The following is a 22352-nucleotide window of genomic DNA, read 5'->3' as shown; positions in this document are numbered from 1 at the left end:
AAATATTCATTCAGTTTTTATCATTACAGCTAATTGGTAATACAAAGCAGTTATCACTTCCGATTTTTCACTTCACAAAAATATTGTACATTATACAAAATAAGATTGCTGAAATATTAGTCTATATATTCATGCAGTTTTAATCATCACAGTTAATTGGTGATACAAAGCAAGTTATCACTTCCGATTTTTCAGTTCACATATTCTTCGTGGTTTGCTGTCCCGCCACAGCTGTAATGCCTTCTCAAGGTCCAATCCATGATCATCCTCCTCATAGTGTAACCAGGAATAAAATTAAGTCCATTTTGGCAGAAAAGTCCTTATCTTGCTTAGAAGTATTATTTTGTTTATTTTCTTTCGTCGAGTCGTTCGCTTCAACACACTAGCCTCTCGTGTTTTCCTAGCGATCTTCTGAAGAATTTCTCCGCCATATTTTCGTGCCGGAATTATTGCCGTTATCACTTTCGGCATTATGTTTTGACTTATTACTGAGACTGAAGAAATGACCAATTTTGTGATGATTTTCACCTTGACTCGACGACAACCAAACAACAATGACTTAATCTCGAAGCAACGAGATCTCGCTTGCGTGCAGACGAAAACTCGAACCGCGAGACCAAAACAACAATGGCGTATCTGCCTGACGAAAAGTTTGGAGTGCGGTAAATCTTTGTTAAAAATAAAGGTAATCGGGTTATAATGACAATTTTGTGTCAAAAAGGTTGCGTCCCGGGGACGCACGTTGATTTGAGACGATGCCTCCCCAGCAAAAATGATGCGTCTAGGACGCAGGGACGTGGGCAAACGACAACACTGTGATACTACATCCCCAAAATGGTATTTTTCTGACTAACTCATTGAATTCGTATCTTATAACGGTATTACAGTTTGACACTTTAATTGTACCGTAGAAATGGTGTCACCCCTACCATCTGGTTAGTCAATTGATGTAACCTGCGTAAAATGATATCTTCAAATGACTTCAAATGTCGTTGTCATTTATCTCATTTTTACATTTCCAAGTTTTTCTGTCCAATTAGAACTAAGGTAGTAGCGTCCAAACTCATGAGCAAATAGATAGATTGATAGATACTTTCTTCATCCCTGTAGGGAAATTCACACTTCCAGCAGTATCCTTGTGTTGAAAAATGAAATAATAAAATACAAGATACAGAATACAGAAATACCCAATAAAACGTGTTGATATAGAGTATTTGAATAGTGCTACGGAAAATACACACTGTCATAAAAATAGGGTAATATGCAAATGTAGGGGTGGGGTTTCATCTGGGCTTTTACTCCCCCGGTTGGAGTTAAAGAGCCTCATGGCATGAGGAAGAAATGATCTCCTTAGTCTGTGGAACAAGACTGTGACAGCAGTCTGTCGCTGAAGCTGCCAAGTCATTTTTTTTATAGTGAATCATAACATTTGGATAATGCCCTCTTACTATGAATACAGTGGCACCTCTGTCAGATTTTCTTAACCTGGACATCTGGAACATCTATCATGATTGGTGTCTGGCCATTTGCCATAGGACGTTGGCAGTTAACCCTCATTTATCACATTCAATGCATACCGCGAAAAATGAAAAACAGTGAAATAGTGTGTTTTAATATCTTTTGGGGGTGAATCTTTTGCCCCTACTGTATAAATACTTATCAAGTGTAACCCATAACACGATACGCACGTTACTTCTGAAACCAGCTTCAATGTTTGTCAGGTGAAGGATCTCTGCACACAAGGAAAATTGTCATGGGGTTTCCCATAGTAGTTTGTGCACCCCCGCTGGGTCAACATACTAGGGGGGGTGTAGGCGAGTCCAGGGTGTGATCAAAAAATTGAGTTAAGTCAAGTCCCATTCATTTGTGACGTCCTTAATCACAAGAATGTATCAAAGGGCTGCACATGATTACAATGACACCATTACCTGATCTTAAACCAACATGCGGGCAAGGAAAAACTCAAAACCTCAGCGTGAGTAAAAAAGAAACCTTGTGAAGGGGCCTCACAAGTGATGACCAGGGTGGAAGAGATATAGCATTGGGTCTCAGTACACAAACATGGTAAACATCAATAAAAGCAATCACTAGGTATCATGTTGAAATTTGTCCGGAAAGTCCATAACAGCAACGACGGCAACAAAAACAATCAAATACAAAAAAATCTATTCGCTGTACAGAACTTGAAATGATCAAAAAACTTTAAAGGTATGATAGGCCCTCAAGTGGCAAACTGGGCCCAGGAGCTTGGTTCATAGCACTGTCGCCCATGCGGACAGTTGCGGAGATCGTTTTTGGCGCTCGTTTTTTTGCAGGTAAACAAACTTTGACGTGTCAAGTCGCCAAAATAGGAGCTTCCTCCCTCTGCTGCAAAAAGATCCTGGAATTCGCCAAAGGAAGCACAAGCGAGAGAGGAAGCGTAGAGGTGAGAGGAAGTGCAGGGGGACGCCACTAAGGAGGGCCAGAAGCTTCTGCGACCGCGTCAATAAATATGTAATAGGCTTGAACTGGTTGATGCCCTTGATCTCACCTTCCTGCAAACGGGTGAATGCAGATTGCTGGATAGACTTTGCTTGAATGGATCTCCCGAATGGTGTTTGAATGCGGGGGTTTTATATGAAGAACCTGGCAGGATTCTTCAAGATGCATTGATGTCTTCTACTCTGCGACATTAGGTTTCTCTTTTGTGGGATTTGGAGGAAGGTAAAATCCAGTTTACCTATTTTAAACCTCAATAAGAAAAATGAACCCTCACTGTCTGATGACTTGTAGATGGTCCTACTGCCCCCTTGGTCTTGAGTTATTCCTCACCCTCGGGCCATGTCATGCCTGAAAATTTCCTTTTGACCCAATCGGCAATGGGCTAACTTTCTGATGGCGGTTGAGACCATCAGCTTTTCCCTCCATGAGACGTAAAGTCACTGTTTCGATTTCAGGAGCCGAATCTCTCCATTGTTGGATCTGCTGTAGTACAATGAGCAGTATTGTTAAGAAGCAAGGTGTGCAATTCAAACTTGCATTTTGTGGCCAATGAGAAAAGTCAGCTTGGACCAGGAGTGGTGGGGTTGTTGTGGAGCTCAGCTTGTATCCAACTCCTTAAGAATGATTTCTTTTATATTTACTTGAGTAAGTATTTTCAAATAACTATACTTTTTGCTTGAGTATATTTGTGAAGAACAAACTGTACTCTTACTCCGCTACATTAGGCTACATTGAGGCAGTTACGAAGAAACTTCAATCCCCTCCATCTAAGGACGCGCATTTCTCCCAGAGTCCTTCGCTTGCTTTTTTCTCTTCAGTGTCCCCTGATTGAGAGCCTCTGTGCGGCCCAAGCCCCGCCCCTTTTAAAGGGGCAGCGTCACATAACGAGCAGGTGGCCGTTTTAAAGCAAACCGGCAGGTGTGTGATCGGCCCATGGAGCCCAAAATTAAAAAAAAGAGAAATAACTGCCACAGAAATCAAACCTAAACTGTATTGATGTGATTTTATCTACCTTTTTTGAAGCAAAAATGTGCTATTTTGTTTTTAAAAATGCATGCTACGTTTTCTTGCACTTTATTTGTCGGCTGGATAAGTGGCACGTTATTCCCCTTTATTGTAGATTTTTCCAATCCTCAAAATAAAAATGACAGCTGTTTGATTTTTTTCAACGCACTTCTTTAACTTTATCATAACATTTTGTAATGCTATAATACACTTGAGGTGGTATCCTACAACCGAGTCGTTATGTCATTTTTTTTACAGAATTTGCTGCATCCAACAAATTTTGATAGTAGGCTAATATAGCATGTGTTGCATTTATCCTAAGGCTTTAGTTTTTTGCAACCTCTGACAAATTTCTTTGTATTTTATGCCCAATATGGCTCTTTTAACATTTTGGGGTCACGGTCCCCTGAGCTAGCTTGTTGTTTTTCCTACTGGGGCTTTAATGTGCTATTTGTGCTCAATTTCTTCCTTTGATTCATACTATTATCATCCATCCATCCATTATCTGCACTGCTTATCCTGAGTAGGGTCGCTGGGGTGCTGGAGTCCATCCCAGCTATTTTCAGGCAGTGGGCAGGGGACACCCTCAACTGGTTTCCAGCCAGTCACAAGGCACACAGGGACAGACAATTCGCTCCTTCATTCCCACCTACGGACAATGTTTTTGGAATGTGGGAGGAAACCGGAGTGCCTGGAGGAACCCCACGCAAGCACGGGGAGAACGTGCAAACTCCGCACAGGAGGTTCGATCTCACGACCTCAGAACTGTGCCGCACACTCGCTAATCACTGCGCCGCCGTGCTGCCCTACTATTACCATTTTATTGTTAATTTAAGTACTTGAATTTACCTTTTATTTTAATCTAATCTTTAATTATATATTTTGATGATCTGATTAAATGCTTTCTAGAGTTACTAAATACTTTCACAAAGTACTTACTCGAGTAACGATTTGGATCACTACTTTTTACTTTTAGTCGAGTCATGTCATACTGAGGTAGCACTGCTTTTATTTGATACATATTTTGAAGTTATTCTGGCTGATTTGTTACCACTATTTTTGAGGCTACTTGTAAATGACTTTCTTCAACTTCCGGTGCAGCCGTCAGGATTTTCCATGTCAATTGACCGGTTCATCAATTTCTTTAATCGCTTCAACCGTCACACAAGCAAGTGCACCATAAATGGCTTCACTTAGCATTCCTGGCATTCCTAAAGCTCCACCGGCAGAAGTCCTTCATACATTCAATCCTCTTCGACGTCTCTTATTTTGCCTTTGGGGGACACGGGACGCTATAGACCGCAGCGTCCGTGCACTCGCATCGATTTTCAATTCCGCCCAAGTTACCGCGACGAGGCATGTTGCTCGGGGTCTCTTTCGTCGTGCCGATGTTTCCTGCAGGTTGTTTTGTTTTTCAACTCCCTTCCCGCCGACCTGTCTGCCGTATGCTCGCCACCGGCATGCGGAACGTGCATGAAAGCAAGATGCTGAATAATGTATGTTGTGGTTTTCTGCCCAGTCGGTGGTGTCCCGGTGCTTGTGTGATCAGGGGTGTTCAAAGAGCATCGCCCCCTCGGGTCTTATTTTCCACACAACGCTCGGTAGTCAAACAAACCTCCGATGCGTGCTGCGGACAGCCCGGGGTTCGTACGGGTATTTGAGCGCCTTGAAAATGCTTGAATTTGAATGTTGGGATTTCGAGGTCAGGAACATCCTTTAGAAAGTTTGAATTTGTTGCCGTTCTGACTCGATAGGCGACACTTTTGAATGAGGAAAAACGAAACCGGTGCCGGTGACTACAGTCCTCATTATCGAGGTGGCATATGAAGCACGTCTCATCCGCAGCTTTATTAGGTTAGTGTAATGTAGGCTTAAACTATTTCCTCCAAAGTGTGTATTTCCATTCCGATGGTATGTTTCTCTGCTTCAAAATGTTTGTATCGCCCCAGGGGGGAAGGGCAAAGGGGCATTTTTTTTTCTTCTGTCTTTCTCCTACCTGTTGTGACTTAAATAAAATACAGTACAGGGGGGAAGGGCTTCAGAGGGAAGGAACGCGGACAGAGAGACGAACGCGGGTAGATTCCCTTCCCCTCTCCAACTGGCAGTTGTAAAAAGTCTAATGCCTGGTGTATTTTTTAGCGTGAGCCAACTTTTGCTCTCCCACATATAAGAGGTTGATTTAGACCCCACAACTAGTCACGGGAATTCCGGCTCTTTTTTGAGAAGCAGCTTTTTTTGGGCTCTGCTCACTGAGAAGAGTGAGCTCTTTTGGCTCTCTAAGCTTGAACCATAAATGCACTCTACTCTGGAGCAATCGATATTATTTTTCAGATTTTTATGCATTCAGTACTTTTATTTTTGTATCCTTCATATTGAACTCCATTATTACTCCTATAGAGTCCTTTCTGTGTTTGTCAACAAGTGTGCTGTAGCCAAGCTGTGCGTGCATTGTTGAAGCAGAATGGCAGAATTCATGTCAGTTTATAGCAGCAGCTGAAAATAGCACAAAGTACGTGCTAGCAACAAGGTCAAGTCATGTTTATTTGTGACGCCCTTAATCACAGAGTTTCAAAGGGCTGCACAGATCCAAGACATGAATAGCAAAACCCATGGCAACAAAAGTGAGTACACTCCAAAGAAACCTCACCCCTAAATGTCCAAACAAAGCACTGATTCTCATTTTTGCTCCAAAATACCATGTGACTTGTTATTTTTACTAGGTGTAAATAGGGAGCTCAGCTCTGAAAACTCCCAAGATGGCACACCATGGCAAAGAACTCTCTAGCCTTAAAACACAATTGTGGTACCACCTAAGGCTACAAGAGTGTCAAGTCATGTTTATTTGTTTGGTCCTTTATCACAAAGAGTCTCAAAGGGCTGCACAGATCACAGATTATTGCAAACCACAGACTATTATGACACCGTCCCATGATCTAAAACCTACTTAAGGGCAAATAATAGAGATATTGTCAATATAAAATATAGGCTACTCATATGCTATAGAAAATAAGTGTGTTTTAAGCTTGGATTAAAAAATTTCCTCTGAGGTTGCAGATCGAATCTCAGGGGGAAGAGCATTCCACAGCACCAAGGCCCCCAATGGAAAAGACTGTTGGATTTCTTCTAGGCACCTGGGATCACGAGTACACCAGCGTTTTCAGAATGAAGGCTCCGGACCGGAACATAGGGGGAAATAAAATCTGAAAGATATGAGAGAGCAAGTCCTTGCATGATTTTGTAAAATACCAACAGGACCTTCAAATCACAACTTAAGCTAACAGGGAGCCAATGCAGGTGAGCTCAAATCGGGGTCATGTGATCAAACTTTCTCGTAGCGATTTCATTTTAGTCATCAAAGCCAGCAACAAAAAAAGTCTTTTAGATCGGCGTACTGGGAAAATTTCCCAAAAATGGCCTTGGAAGTGCTTGAATTTATCCACGAGGAAGGTGCACGGACCCCGACAGCCTGGTATCGTAAACAAGGGCTGCTTTACGGCCGCAGGGATCAGGAAACGCACACGATCATAAATACGGAGCAACAGCTCGGTCAGTTTGAACAGTATGTAAAGCTTCTCCGCATAAAGAGCAGTTTTACTCTATTAAACCTGCGCGAGATTAATTACAACCCTCGCACTTAAATAATATTTGTGTTCCACGCCGTTGTGTTGTTGTCGCGGCTTTACGAGGCATTCATCATTCCGGTCCCGGCCGTCCCCGACAAATGAAAAATCTTCCTTTGCCCGTGAGATTTATCTCTCATCCGGAGATAACGACCTTTTAAAAAAGCGCAACCGGGGAAAATTTTCATGCCTTTTTATGAACATAGATAGCTTTTATGGCAAATGGGACTGACCATCTGATTCCTGCCGGAGATTGTCTTATCTCCGTTTTTGCTTCGGCGATTGCGCGCAATTGGGCGGCGACGCTCACCCTGGAAAAGGGTGAACGATAGCCCGGGGGTGCGAAACGGGCGACCCACATCACCGCATTTGCGCCATTACAGTACCGACGAGACGGATGGGGCCGAATAGGAACGGCCGGACGAGAGCCGAGAGAGAAACCCGCTTAGCGCTTTATTGCCCACGACCGCTTTACAAGGACGACCTTGCGCTCGCCGTTTGTGTGATGGAACGGCGAGGCGGCCCACCCCTCTTGATAAGCATACACTCTGCAAACAGTTCGGTGCCCGGGGACTGGCAGAATCCTCTCGGCCCTTTTTCCTCCTGTCTGAAGGGCACTGCAGTGGTCTTTGCCATCATTGAGGACAGGGGTGTCCAAACTTGTCACAAAGCAGGGGGGTGGGCAGATTCGGCAAAGTGTGAGGGCCGACGAGTCAGCCCTGCAGTCTTAAAGAAATTCACCTTCTGTCAAAGGCAATCAACGACCCCCGTAACTCGCCTTTATAGAATGTTCATTTGACTCGCAGGCTCTCGTAAAAACAGCTTCCGGTTGCTTCACCTTTTCACAGCGTTCGTTTCCAGTTTGGCGTCGTCGGCATGTTTCGTCTTGATATCATACGCTCTGTTCTATTCAAAGTCTCTTGGAACATCGGGCCGACGCAGTTGTTTCAGATTTGGGTGTAAAAAAACTAATTTCCTGTTGTCCTGAAAGCAGTGGCCCTTAAAGTAAACTTTCCTCTTATTTTCAGTCACCATGTTGGAAATGGGGTGGGCTAAAGTTTTCACAGAAAGCAAAGAGCAAGGTGGTCAAAGGGCTCCTGCTATTCTTTGTTCAAATGGTGAAATTATTTCTGTTTTGTACAAATGTATCTAATATTGCAGTTTTTGGAGAGGACTTCGTTGGGCGTCTGCCCAAAATATACGCAGAGAGGAGATATGGCAAAGAGGGAACGCTCTTTATTCAGAAAGCAAGCAATGTTCAAAGTTCGTTCAAGAAACGTTGGGCTTTATACTGTGTTCAAAACATCTCGTGATGTTTTCCTGCCCTGGCTTGCTCAGTCATCAGCCTGTGACTTCCTCCAGATGTCTTCACACAATAGGCTACTGTCAGCTTGAAGGCCACTCGCCCATATTATTAATTTTATTACAGAGGCTGCGGGCTAATGAAATTTTGATCAGGGGTCATAATTGGCCCTGGGCCGGACTATTTAGACCAATTGAATACAAAATCTTGTCAGGGCCCTCAAGTATTCAACTTTTTTCCCCTCACTTAAATGTAAATCTGATTGGTGGGATAGAATACTATGGACATTCAATGTGATCTAACCATTTGAACTTTGTTCTTTGTTTCGGTTCAAATCTATTCAATATGTATCAAATGACTTAATTTGTTTTGAAATCGTGTTTTAGGACAAAAATAGCAGTCAAAATGAGCTGTAACACTCTTTGGTAACTGCAGGTGGCACACACATTTTATGTGGCATTTTTATTATTTATCGATTTTATCAAATGATTAAAATATCGCAAAGTGAAACAAAATGTGCCGAAGAGCTAGCTTTTGTCTGGAGAGCCGGTTTGGCTGTTTTGATGATTTTTTTGTTCCAAAATAGACATGGTTTAGCTCTCAAAAATCCAAAGGTATTACCTTTTATGGCTTTTCGGGTCAAAATGATTCACCGCCGCTTTCCGATTCCAAACGGTCTAAACAAATGGAACATGATGTCACGCATTTGGCACGGCACTTGTTGTTGTAATATAGCCCTTCCTGCGTGGCTTCACGACAGCGAAGGTTCCGACCCGCACGGCTGTCACAATGACCGATGTCGTCGAAGGCCACGTGCGTAAAACCTTGAGCGGTCCGCAGGCAAACGTGCAACATGATTAGTGCGCTTTCATTGCTTCCGTCTCATAATTCAAAGATATGCGGCCGTAGTGAGAATCCAGTCACAACCAAAGAGCTTCTTTTCCCTTCCGGTCTCTGCGTAAATGCTAACCGATGTTGACGTTGACTGAAGATTTCTGAATATTTTACTCGCTGACACCAAAAGCATAATGTCGGCTAATGTCGACCCGTCTCTCTTGGAAGTGCTAGAATACACTACTTTTCGTCCTTTTTGGGTTTGACGTTCCCATTTGGGCTGTCTTTGATTCCTTTGTTTTCTTACTTTCACCATTTTCATCCTAGAACAAAAGAAAAGCATGACAGAAACACCAAGGGTCAACGTAAGATAAAAGCAAAAAAACAAATATAAGAATGTTCTTTGAAATCAGTCAGGCATTGTTAACGCATACCTAAATAGAGAAAACATTTCAAGGTCACCTCAAACGACACGCCCCCCGGCTCTAAAGATCACGCACTCAAAACGTGTGTAAGTTGAATTCGAATGTAAAATTAAAGCTGCTATTTTTGTAAACTGTGAATAAAGATGAATAAAGTATTTCTATCTAAATGTCTCTCTCTCTCCAAACTCTCTCTTTTTCACTCTCTCTCTCTCCAAACTCTCACTCTCTCTCTCTCTCTCTACCTCTCTCTCTCTCTCCAAACTCTTTCTCTCTACCTCTCTCTCTCTCTCTCCAAACTCTTTCTCTCTACCTCTCTCTCTCTCTCTCACTCTCTCTCTCACTCTCTCTCCAAACTCACTCTCTCTAAAACAAAAATGGTCTTGCGTCTAAGCGCTCAAATGGAGTTGAAGCGCGAAACGAAGAGATAAAGTTGCTTTAAAAGATGCGACCTTGACCATCGGCAGAACTAAAGCAAAATGGGTTTCTAACCCTGCAAGACATCACAAAGCTTTTCAGTATCTCCCAGTATCGGAAAGTCCCCTTCTTACTCTCCTTACTTCTCCATTTTTCTATTTGTAAAATCCATTTTATGCATTTGTCCGCTCGATTTTCAAGATTGTTTTCGCTTGATTTAACGCGACTCGTTTTCAAATGTCTGCACAAACCGGATATACGCTAACGACGGATCGGTTCGTCCATACTCATTGTCACTCGTCGTTGTTTTCACGTTTCCGAGTTGAGGAGAGAAGGAGCCTCCGCCTCCGAGATATCTCACCCTTTCTCTCCCAGGTTTTCATACGTTTTATTATCCCCGCGCAGCCGCCAGCTTTTGACAGATAAGAGTAAATAAAAATGAAGTCTCTGCGGAGGAAAGATTTTAAAGGCGCTAATCTTTGACCAGCTTAGCCCGGCGTCCCGGTACAAAATCCCGCAGCCGTCCCAGCATCTCATTCCATTTCAATAGCGGACGCGCTGGCTAAATCGGCAGCTGTGTCAGCGATCGGCGAGTCTCCCGACCTTCCTTTTGACGCCTTTTCCCAAAATAGAATTGAGAACGGAAAGTCGAGGCTGTGTCTGGCAAAATATGTTTGGGATTGGAGAAAAACCGGATTTGAAATCTCAAAACGGTTATGGCAACGGACGAGAGGGATAGGAGTGCGCTAGGAATGGGACCCCAGCCCCTGACCAGTCCATTGACACTACTCTCGACCAATTGCGAGCTCTTATTTTCACGGCGCTTAGCCCGTGAATGCCTGTATCGAGAAGGACCTTCAAAACTCTATAGGCGACCGTGACCGATAGAAATGATGATTGACACATTGGCTGACCAATGAAATTCCCAACACGCATGCTGACGATGTGTATTAAAATCCGAGCCGAAAAATAAACGAGCAACTCAAGAATTCATTTTTACATGCAATTAATCAGCGCAAATGTGCACAGTGATTGACTCCTGGAAAGATAAGTGAAACATTCACAACTCGATTACAATGTCTAAAAAAAAATGACAAGTCAAATACACGATTGCAAATGTTTTAGATCTGTAAAACCCAAAAAAAACCAAAAAATGTCCGTCTCAATGCACATTGACGGTATGCATAAAAGATTGCCATGAAACGCTGGCACGAGCACATTGGCGTTTTTGAAACACCGGATGCCGAGGCGAATCCTTTCGAAGCCTGATCGTTTCCTGCTTTCTGGCGACCTACATTTGAAGTCTCTATCATTTGAATCAATTGACACTTTGTGAAATCCCCCTTAATTGGCTTTTGACTTTACGGTGAATTTCCAAACATCCGGCCGGGCCATTCAATTCAATTCCAGCCTTAGTAAGCTGACTATAGTTATTCAAATATGTCCTCTGGCCATAGAGCCTTTGACAACACGACACACTCTCCCATCGACGATGCATCGATAAAGCCGACTGCATGAGAACTGATTTTCAAAGCTAACATAGTTTTCTTTTATATTGATATAGAACTTCTCTATTAATCCGGTGATGAACGCACACTACCTTCAGTCATGGAACCAGAGATGGACGTTGATTTCGGTGTAATTTTTACATTTTAATATAACCAAAAAATCTATTCCAAGCACTGTGACAATATTATTGTCATTTTTACGTGTGAAAGAAAAACACAGCAAAATTAACATTCGTCTCTGGTACTGTGATAATGAGATGAAATCCAATGCCTATTCATATGTCATCTGTATCTAGGTCGTCCATTATTTGGATGGGTCCCGTCCATGCGGCGACCCGGATTAGAGTTCTGTTTCAACCAATGATTTGCAAGAATTAGGTAAAACCTTGTGTATTTCGCGTACCCACATTTTGAGTTCATTTCTATGTCAAAAAAAAAACCCAATCAAAAGTAAAACATAATGGTTTCCTAATGTATTTTCAAATGTCAACTAAAATAGAGCACATCTAGTCTGTCATGTGAAGGAGAACATTGTATTTTTGCTTAATAAACTAGTTACAATTTGAGCCTCTTTAGTAGGACGACGTGCAAACTACCTGATCTTGCTTCGTTCCAATTGTTTTTCACGGTAGAATTGAGTCATTTTATTTCTATTATTTCTGTCCAGCTCCATTGTAGTGTACTCATTATGCAACCGATGACATTTCTCAACAAGTAACTAGTCACCGTATCGGATTACATTTTTAAAGTAACCCCGAGTTGTTGTTGGTCGGGGCAGCCTTTCCTGTGGTGTGTCTCGGTCAAGTACAGCCTGGTGGCGCCCATCCCTCTCCGGGCCAACTTACCGTACGTTTCCACCCGGTCTCGAACCGGGGACCTTTCGCCTGTTGGGCGAACGTGGTATTCACCGCTCGTAGCCTAGTCACAATGTTGCTTTGATTCAAAAGGAAGTTGTCGTGATTAAGGGGGAAGCATTAGCTCAGGAGGTAGAGCGCTCGTTTTGGGGTCAAGAGATGGTAGGTTCGAATCCCAGCTCCTCCGTGTTATATGTGGAAGTGTCCTTGGGCAAGACACTGAATCCCTAATACTGCCAATAAGCAGGTAGGTGCCTTGCATGGCTGACTCCCTATCGGTGTGTGTGTGTGAATGGGTAAGTGTGAACCACATTGTAAAGCGCTTTGGGAGGTCTTCATTGACTTGAAAAGCGCTATAGAAATGCAGACCATTTAGCATCTTGATTATCCTCAAAACGTTTGGATGCTGACTCCCTATCCGTTTGTGAGTGTGTGTGAATGGGTAAGTGTGAAGCACATTGTAAAGCGCTTTGGGAGGTCTTGACTTGAAAAGCGCTATAGAAATGCAGACCATTTAGCATCTTGATTATCCTCAAAACGTTTGGAGGCTGACTCCCTATTGGTGTGTGAGTGTGTGTGTGAATGGGTAAGTGTGAAGCACATTGTAGAGCTCTTCATTGACTGGAAAAGCACTATAGAAATGCAGACCATTTGATTTTGTATGTTGACTAAATTGACATATTGAAGGACTCGTGTACAACCGTTTTTGTCGCGTGACTCTCGCACCGGATTGCCGGCTTTTGGCCGAGAAGCGAGACTCGGAGGGTGCGCGGCGAGTTATTATCTCCTGGAACAATGCTAATGGACGCGTGTACTGCTGTGAGCAAACGGTTTGTGCCAATGCTGCCAAGCCGGGCGCTTGCCAAGTCTACTCTTCCGCCTTTTATTTATTTTTTTCCCTTCTTACCCCTCAACCGTTTCAGCTTTCCGTGTCGACGTCTTTATAAAATCATCTGTTGTGTGCCGGCCGTCCCCGACGGAGCGCCTGTCCCTTCGGGAAAATTGGCTCGTTGAAAGAATGGAGGCTTTTATACTGGGGAAAGGGCCGCGGCCCGCTTCAGACAGAACCTGGCCCGGGGGGCTGCGTTAAAGGGTCATTTCGGGATTCGCTGGGGTTGATTTTTTTTCTCGTGAGTCATGCCACGCTTGAAAATGAAGAAAAAAAATGGAGTTGTGTGTTTTACATAAATCGGATACAGTAATACCTGTTTTTTTGCGAGGTTGTGTTCCAAACTGGGAGGAGTGAAAACCATATGAAGTAGCAACATTTCTTTATTTAACTATCCTGTAAAATTGGGCTGAAATCCATTCCAAGACATACTCAGTCAATTGAATGCTGTTCTTGAATCGCTTGGAGAATATGGACAATTTTGCTTTTTTCTAAAGCAACACTCCCAACATTTTGTCCACACTGCTACTCACGTTGAGTCATCTGAGTTGGAACGTAAAGAAATGGAAGGTTTTTATTCTCCCCTGATTTTCTCTTAATGCAATCACATGCCTGCAGATCTTCATTTCTTGCAAAAAAATGGCGTCAATTTCAAACATTTTTCAAGCACTTCACCCAATATTTAAGCATTTTACTGACCTCAAAAGCACAACATTAAGATTCAAGTATTTTCAAGGATTTCAAGCACCCTTACGAACCCTGATATCAGTGCGGGTGTTCCTCATAAAGCAATAAAGGAGCGTAGTATATATATCCAGTACCACACAACTTTCATTTCTGAGCATTTGATTCTTCTTTTAATAAATCCTCCAGATGCAAGAAAAAAAAAACACCAAAAGTATATATATTTTTAAAAAATACTTTCGTTCCACCACCTCCTCCGGGGCTACTGATTGGCCAATTTAGAGGCGTCCATCCAATCACTGTACACGTCGACTGGCTCTGATTTATAATAGGCGTCTGAAATTCCTCCAAACAAACTAAACACAATAATATTCCAGTAATTCTGGTCCTCTCCATTTCGACGTGACATGTTTTCTCGTGGTTGCAGAATGGGCAGGTGAACGGAGTATCCAGATCCCCGGTCATCTTCTTTTTGGGAGGGGGTTTTTGCTTGGACTTTCGGCGTCCCATTGTTCGGTAATGATCTTTGCCAAAGACCCACACTGTGCGTTGTTGAAGGATGATGAGCGTTGCATGGACATTTTAGCTGAAAAAACAGCTAATAGCATGAAGCCTTACCTGGTCCCAGGTCAAACTGGATCACCATCTGAAAATCTAAACATTGTATTTTACACATTTTTCTAAAGGGGTGTCAAAGTGTTTCCTCTTGTGGCCATTTGGAGACGACCAGTTTACAGCTCTAAAACCTTTCCAACCGTATATATTACTTTGGCTAGTTTTTAGACCTTGTGAAAGTGAAAACACGCAAAAATATTAATTAGAATGTGTATACCCAAAACAAAACAATTATTTTCTACTGAATATTGGCATTTAGGAACACAAAGTGGCCATGGTTTGAGGGACTGATTCAGACTCTTCTGTTTGTGATAAACGCAATGAGTCAAAATTGGGATCATTTTCCTCCTTTGACTCATTTTTTTTTCTCAAATTTCCTTTTCGTCCTCCATACTTCTGTGGCAGTCCACTATCCCCTGACCACTACTTTCTCTGCTCACCAAACAAAAACACTCATATTCACCAATCAACCAATTAACCAAATGTGAGCGAGAGGACCCAGAAAAAAAACATTAATACAAGTAAAATATGTATAGATTATGGGAAACGCTGAATTTTTTGAAACACGGCCCATTCATTTGCCCGCATTCCATTGTGTTAATGAATTGAAGTGGTTCCCTAGCTATCATCCTCCGTTGTATTTTTTTCCTCCCATTATCGTCTTTATATGCAACTAACAGTATTTGAGGCGTCATACAGAAAAAACACATACATCATCATTTGAAATACAACATCAATCCTCTTTTCTCTCTCTACCAACCTGATTCAAATGCTCCTTAATAATAAATAAGGTGGATTTGACAAGTTGGTCGTCCTTGACGCGCACTTCTTTACATATGCAAGCGCTTGCCGCAGCGCCGGAATAATTTTCTGCCCTGATAGGAAAAATTGTGAGCGATCCGCGCAGCTTATTTCCCTCTTCATCTTGACATTGCTTTTATTGCGCAGGGTGCAAAGCAATAGCGCAGCGTTGGCGCAGTCGGCTTTTTACCGCGTTCGTACGGGCGCTTGGAATCTGTGAAAACGCTTCGATGTTAGTCTTGGGTTTTCAAGGTCAGAATTTTGCTTGAAAACGCTTGATATTGTCGCCATCGCCATGTTCTCCCGGAAAATTCAAAAAGACAAGCCTGTGAAGCGTCACCACCCCCAATGGTCGCAACCGAGAGGACAGCTATTTGAAGAGCTGTCTCTTCGGCCCCCATAAGGCACCTGTTTTTTTTTTTGGGGGGGGGGGGGGGGGGGGGGGTTTGTTTGTTTTTGCTTTGTTTTTTTTGGTTTTGGTTTTGGTGTTTTGGTGTTTTTTCTTGTTGTTTTTTTTGTTTTTTTTGGTGTTTTTGGTTTTGTTTTGGGGTTTGTTTTTGTTTTTTTAATGCATCCAATTATTAAGTAATTAGTAATTTCATACCTTTTGAAAGGGATCCCTGAAAAACAGACGAAATATAAATTAAAATAATCACAACTGCGAAAAATATAAAATAACAATTTTAGCCTTTTACACACTGAACAGACTCAATTTGAACACACAAAATCCCTGAAAATGCAAAACGATAAAACACAACTTGGTGTTAAAAAAATAACTAATATTTTACACCATTTCGACACAGATACTCCGAAAAACACCCTAAACAATATATATATTTAAATTGAACGAGAAGCACAAGATCAGTATTCTCTTAGATTGAATGTACTCTTGTTTTTATACCTACAGCTCTTTCTTTGTCTTCTGTATTGGACTCCATAATGACCCAATACTTATAGATCCCTCTCCTGGTTTGTAAACAAGTGTGACGTTTTGAAACAGCGTGTGCATTGTTGATGCAGAATGGCAGAATTCATGTCAGTTTATAGCAGCCTATGAGATCATAGATAGGAAGAGCTGCAAAGTCAGAGCTGCTCGGCCTTGCTAAAAGACGATTTCTCAATAAGACTTTTTATTAATTGTTTCTCGTGCTCGGTCGCAGTAGCCTTATCTTTCATGTCTGCAGCAATGCGGGAAGCAATTTTATCACCCCGATTCCATCCGCGCTCAATCCCCCAAATGTCCGCAGCCAGACATTTTTTTCTCCGTGTGAAAAAATGAAATCCCCCCCGAATAGTGGCCCAACTTGACGGGAAAACCAATCTCCTTGTTTTCCCCCTGCAAGCAAAGTTTCTCTGCTCCAAACCGAAGGTAAATACACAAAGTTCAACCTGGGGCAGAAATGTGATTTCAAATGTTATTTTTGGCAGTGCAGGGACTCGAATAATTGGAGGCTGTTGTGTACAGATTTATGATTTTAGAGCTGTGATGATGCGTTCCACGAGACACGAAATCTCAAAAAAGAGATGTTGTGACAGTGACTCCTCTGAAATAATTACAAACATCGTGCTCTTTTTGTCTCACATATGCTCTTTTGCACTCAGTTTCTCATCCTGGACGTGGTTTTAGACGCAACTTGGTCCTTGGCCCGTAGGGCTTCACGGACCATTTTTCAGGCCAGTCGTGCAATTTTGAAGCGATCTTGAATTTTGAAAGAAAGGTGCATTTTCTGTGCTCGTTTTATTCTCCTGAATATGTAACCCTTGTATGCATGACCTACTCGTCAATTCAAGTCATGTTTATTTATGACGCCCTTAATCATAATGAGTCTCAAAGGGCTGCACAGACCAGACTATTGCAAACTACAGACTATTATGACACCATCCCCTCATCTAAAACCTACATGAGGGCAAATAATACACAGATATTGTCAACATCAAATATTGGTTATTGTTACACAATAGATTAGAAGTGTGTTTTAAGCTTGGATTTAAACAGTTCCACTGAGGTTGCAGATCACATCTCAGAGGGCAAGGTCGTCCACATTAATCTCCCAGGAAGAGTCAGGAATGTGTTCTTGACTCTAGCCACCTCCCACTAGGGGGATATGGCTCTGGTATATATGTATATATAATGTATATAATATATATAATATAATATATAGATCACTCCTAATAACAATGGGACCCTGCAACGGTGAGCTATTTTCAGGACAAGCCTGCGGACACCTCAGCTGTCCTTAGTGGACACCACTTTGCAGCTTGGTCATCTTGGTTAATGTTGAGGTTTTTGAGTTTTTCCTTGCCCTCATGTAGGTTTTAGATCAGGGGATGGTGTCATAATAGTCGTTTTCAATAATCTGTGGTCTTTGCAGCCCTTTGGGACTTCTTGTGATTAAGGGCCAAACAAATAAACCGGACTTGACTTTGACCTCTGCTTGTAGGTACGGGAACAATACAGACGTCGGGAACCTTAAAACGCTAAAAGGACGACGCGGTCGTTAAACAATAACCGGCCACGTGATCGGTTGCGCAAGAAGTCGTCCGCCCGGGTCTGACACGAGGACCCGAGCCCACGTCCTCTCGCTCGCTCTCCCTGACTCATGTTGACTCACGAGGCGAGACGCTCGCAGGGCCGCTCAGAATAGCCCAGCGCGCTAGCCCACCGGCCGCTCGCCATCTACGTCGGCTTCCGAGACGCTCGCCGAGTGTCGCCCCGTTGTCGACCTGCTTGTTCCCGACCGTTGAGTAATGAAAACGCGAGTCGACGCCGTAGAACGCTTGTTACCTCCATTTTTGTGTTTTACTATGTTTGTTTGGGGCTTTTGATTTAGGCACGGCACAAATCATGCATGGAAGTTGGTGTCCGTGACTTCAAAAATATTCTGGTTGAAATCATCATGGCAGTCTCCCTTAGCCCCCCTTTGAATAAACTCTTCTCTTTTCATTGTTTTGGGGATTCGAGTTGGCATTTATCCTTTTTTTTAATTTGACCATTTTCATCCTTGAATAAATCAAAACAGCCAACACGCGCATGAAATTATTCTCCTCACGCCCCTCAACCCTAAACATTGTATTTTTCTAAAGGTCAACACGGCCAGCTAGCTGGCCTTGGGGGTAGGGCGCCCGCTCCGGGACTGGGAGGGGCGCTGGTTCAAGCCTCGACCGGGTCATACCTAAGACTTACAACATTGGTACTCATCAGAAGCTAACGGCATCATTGGAAAAGAACTCGCGGGTTTGTTTACCTTAAAAGAAATGGTGGGGCGCAACAGACAAATGACAGCAAGGATTGTCAAACGATGCCGGAATGCTTTTAGGCTGATTTTTTATTTTTTTTCATATGGAGTGAATATGATTAGGAGTAAATATCTGGTCGGATACACCGGAGGGTCCTGGATGGTAATGTGTCCGTGTATGCAGAGAATTACTTTTGGTGAGCTAAACCGGCTTTATAGTTTTGGAGTATCTTGTTTCAGACTCATGTTGATGAGTATATTTTGAATCCCACGAATTAAAGCTTTCCAAATGATATGGTGTATTTCATTGACCGGTTACGTCGCGAAGACGCGTATTCGTATCAATCAGCCGGTATTATGCTGAGAAATGCATCCCTGCCGAGATTTGCATCCCCTAGCTACTAGGACCACTTTTATCTCGTTTTATCTCACTTTTATCTCACTTTTCGGGAATGCCATGGCGAACATATAACCAAAACCACTTCATTTTGCATTTGTTGGGAATGTAATACAACTTAAACCATTCCGTCTTTGTATTTGTTGTGAATGAATTCGAACGGTAATGCACACCATATATAAATCACTTTTGAGAACTGTTATGCACTCTACCGTAAAGCTCATTATGCTGAAATAAGCTTTATGGTAGAGTGCATAACAGTTTCAATACGAGCGATTTGAGTAGAAAAAACCTAAATAAACATGTTATCTGCTCAAAAGTGATTTATATACGGTGTGCATACCGTTCGATTACATTCACAACAAAGACTAAGTGGTTTTGGTTATATGTTCGCCATGACATTCCCGAAAAGTGAGATAAAAGTGAGATAAAACCAGATACAAGTGGTTATAGTAGCTAGGGGATTCAAATCTCGGCAGGGATGCATTTCTCGGCATAACACCGGCAGTCGAAACCTTAATGGGTTAACCGGTGAATGGTCGTCCAATGAAAGAAAGGCTAATAATGGCCTCCGCAGTCACGTTTTACATACCTCCAACCATGGTATTCTCCGTGACCCCCGCCTACTCCGTAACGACTCCCGGCGGTCCCGTCCATTACCGGTACGAGCGCTTCACTTCCAGCATTTTCCTTCCCTCCTTCGCTCCGTCCTCCTCCCGTTTCGGCCACACGGCGTCCGTATCCCCCGTTCCATCTGTAGCTGGCACTCTTGCATAACATTTGCGACGCTCGCTGAGGTTCTCCATGAAATCGCACCTGTTCTTTGTTCCTCCCCCACCTCGTTTTTTTTTTTAATAAAGCCGTCTCTTTGTTCTGGTATCTCTCCCATCGCGTTTATGAAACTCCATACATCCTTCATTTACGTCCTCTCTCATTATTGCAAATAGACCTGCCAGTCGGGCAGGGGGGTCGGCGGGGAAGAGACGGGGTAGGGGAGAGATGGAGCAGAGCGTGTCCCGAGGAGACATGCCCTTCAGTAAGAAGCAAGCCCATTGGCTGAGGGATGACCCCGCAGCCGTGTTGACTGATGAGTATGACAAGACTCCTTTTATAGCGCAGAGTTGAGAACATCACGCTACCGTGAGCCGGAACGGAATTTACAGTAACGGTACTCGTTTTAGTTCCGATGCACGTACGTATCTTAAACCAGGAATGTCGAACCTACGGCCGGACCTAGCCCATCGGATGATTTTATCCCGGAATGCCGTACTATGCTAGGGTTCTTATAAAAGAGTAACTAGGTCATTTCGATCAAAAGTTGTGATTTTTTTATTTTTATTTATTTAAAAGCAAACTAAAATGCTTTCTTCGGCCGCAAGAGGATCGAGTTTGTATATCTCGGTGAATTGGTTCAGGTGTAAAACTGCTTAACCCATTCATTGCCAAACACGAAAATAACAATCCTCTTGATTGCCAACTATTTGACATTAAAAAACAATAAATTGTATTTTCATAGGCGAAACATAATGCGTCTCCAGATAATTAATGAATAGAATAAATGACGTGCTTGTTATATACCAGAAGTGGCAAACCTATTGTTAATCTAACGCAATCGTCGGAGCGGTTCATTTATGCTCATAGACCGGGTTAAAGGTTGGTACAGGTGCTTGAAATCCTTAAAAGTGCTTGAATGTTACTTTTGAATGTTCATTTTAGGTGAAGTGCTTGTAAGTGCATTCAATGAAGAACACTAAATTGCGTCTGCTTCAAAATTAAAGCCTGAGTTTATATGAGCACGTCTAAGAAATGCACACTTGCACACCCTTCATGAATGAGATGACACAGGCCAGGAGATGGCAGCAGTTTACGAAAGTTCCTTTAAACTTTAGAAGTATTGACTTTCCTTGGCTTTTGCCAACCTTCAATACTAACGATAATAGTAACGATTACGACAATGTGTTGTGATTTTTTTGGAATGGTGGTGGAGCTATCGGATAACCAGCTTGGAAAAAAAGCGTACTCATCCTATTAGTTCTGGCTTCAAAATGAATCGGCATTGGAGAAATGCTGATCTTGAGTCGAAATATTTCGTTTTTGGGATTTGAAAAATCAGGAGATTATTTTTCAAACAGTAGGTGTTTTTAAGTGACAAAACGCAGTCGTCTAATGAAGTGTTTCTCAACCTTTTTTGTGCCTAGGCACGCTTTTTAGTCGAAAATCATCTCGAGGCAAACTCTCTAAATTTCCTGCGGCACACTAGACAAGGTCTCCCGGCATACTGGTTGAAAAACACCGGTCTAATGTGTAAAGCCATAGCGTTGGCAGGTGTGTCGAAATAAGATCTTTTGTCATCCGTGAATATAATATGTAAATGAGGTTACAAATGTAGGCTAAACGTAAGAGCATAATACCCGGCTGCAGTTGACATTCGTTTACTATTTGGAGAACAGAAGAGTCTGGATCCGGCCCCTGATCCAAACTCGCTTCGACATCCCCGGCGTCAACAATTCTCGTACGTTGGCTTTCTTCCTTAGCTGCGCTTGATTTTTCTTCTCTTTTCAATTCCATAAGCCCCCACGCGCACTGAAATCATGTCATCTGGTGGTGTTTGCAGAAGGCTCTCAAATATTGAAAACGCAGGCTGAGTCATCCGCACAGAAACGGCCGGCCGAGCCTCCCTCAATGTCACTCGGTGGTTTTGAGCGAGAGGATGCTGCACTGCGGTGGGCTTCCGCTCTCCCCGTCCCGCCTCCCTACCGTCAAATGAGGATTACTACCGGGAACGGGGTACTCATTAAGCCCCTTGCTATTAAAGCAAGGGACCCCATCGAGCAGGATACATTTAACATCCATTCAGCCATTATCTGCACCGCTTATCCTCAGTAGGGTCGCAGGGGTGCTGGAGCCCATCCCAGCTATTTTCAGGCAGTGGGCAGGGGACACCCTCAACTGCTTGCCAGCCAATCGCAGGGCACACAGGGACAATTCGCTCGCTCGTTCACACCTAGGGACAATTTGGACCGGCCAATTCACCCGAAATGCATGTTTTTGGAATGTGGGAGGAAACCGGAGTGCCCGGAGGAAACCCACGCAAGCACGGGGAGAACATGCAAACTCCGCACGTGAAGGTTGGTAGCTGGATTTGAACCCATGACCTCAGAACCACCGCTCCGCCGTGCTGCTACATTTAACTTTTTTTTTTTTTTGCGCCTCCTATCTAGTTTTTCGTTTTTACCCATCGACATTTCAAGCTAACTATTAAGCTAGTCAAGTCATGTTTATTTGT

At 43.0% G+C, this 22352-nt stretch overlaps 1 protein-coding gene and 1 pseudogene across 1 annotated transcript in view; one reads left to right on the top strand and one right to left on the bottom strand.

Moving 5' to 3' along the window:
- Positions 1-22352, top strand: part of snd1 (staphylococcal nuclease and tudor domain containing 1) — a 237408-nt gene that overhangs the window by 81079 nt on the left and 133977 nt on the right. The window lies entirely within an intron of this gene.
- Positions 13992-14760, bottom strand: LOC148356139 (transcription elongation factor 1 homolog pseudogene; annotated as a pseudogene).

This window comes from Urocampus carinirostris, chromosome 11, assembly GCF_059441175.1.
Source record: "Urocampus carinirostris isolate Australia breed hairy pipefish chromosome 11, RoL_Ucar_1.0, whole genome shotgun sequence".
In the NCBI taxonomy this organism is placed as follows: Eukaryota; Metazoa; Chordata; class Actinopteri; order Syngnathiformes; family Syngnathidae; genus Urocampus; species Urocampus carinirostris.
Note: the sequence above shows the minus strand (reverse complement) of the source record. Positions and strands in the feature narration are given on the sequence as shown.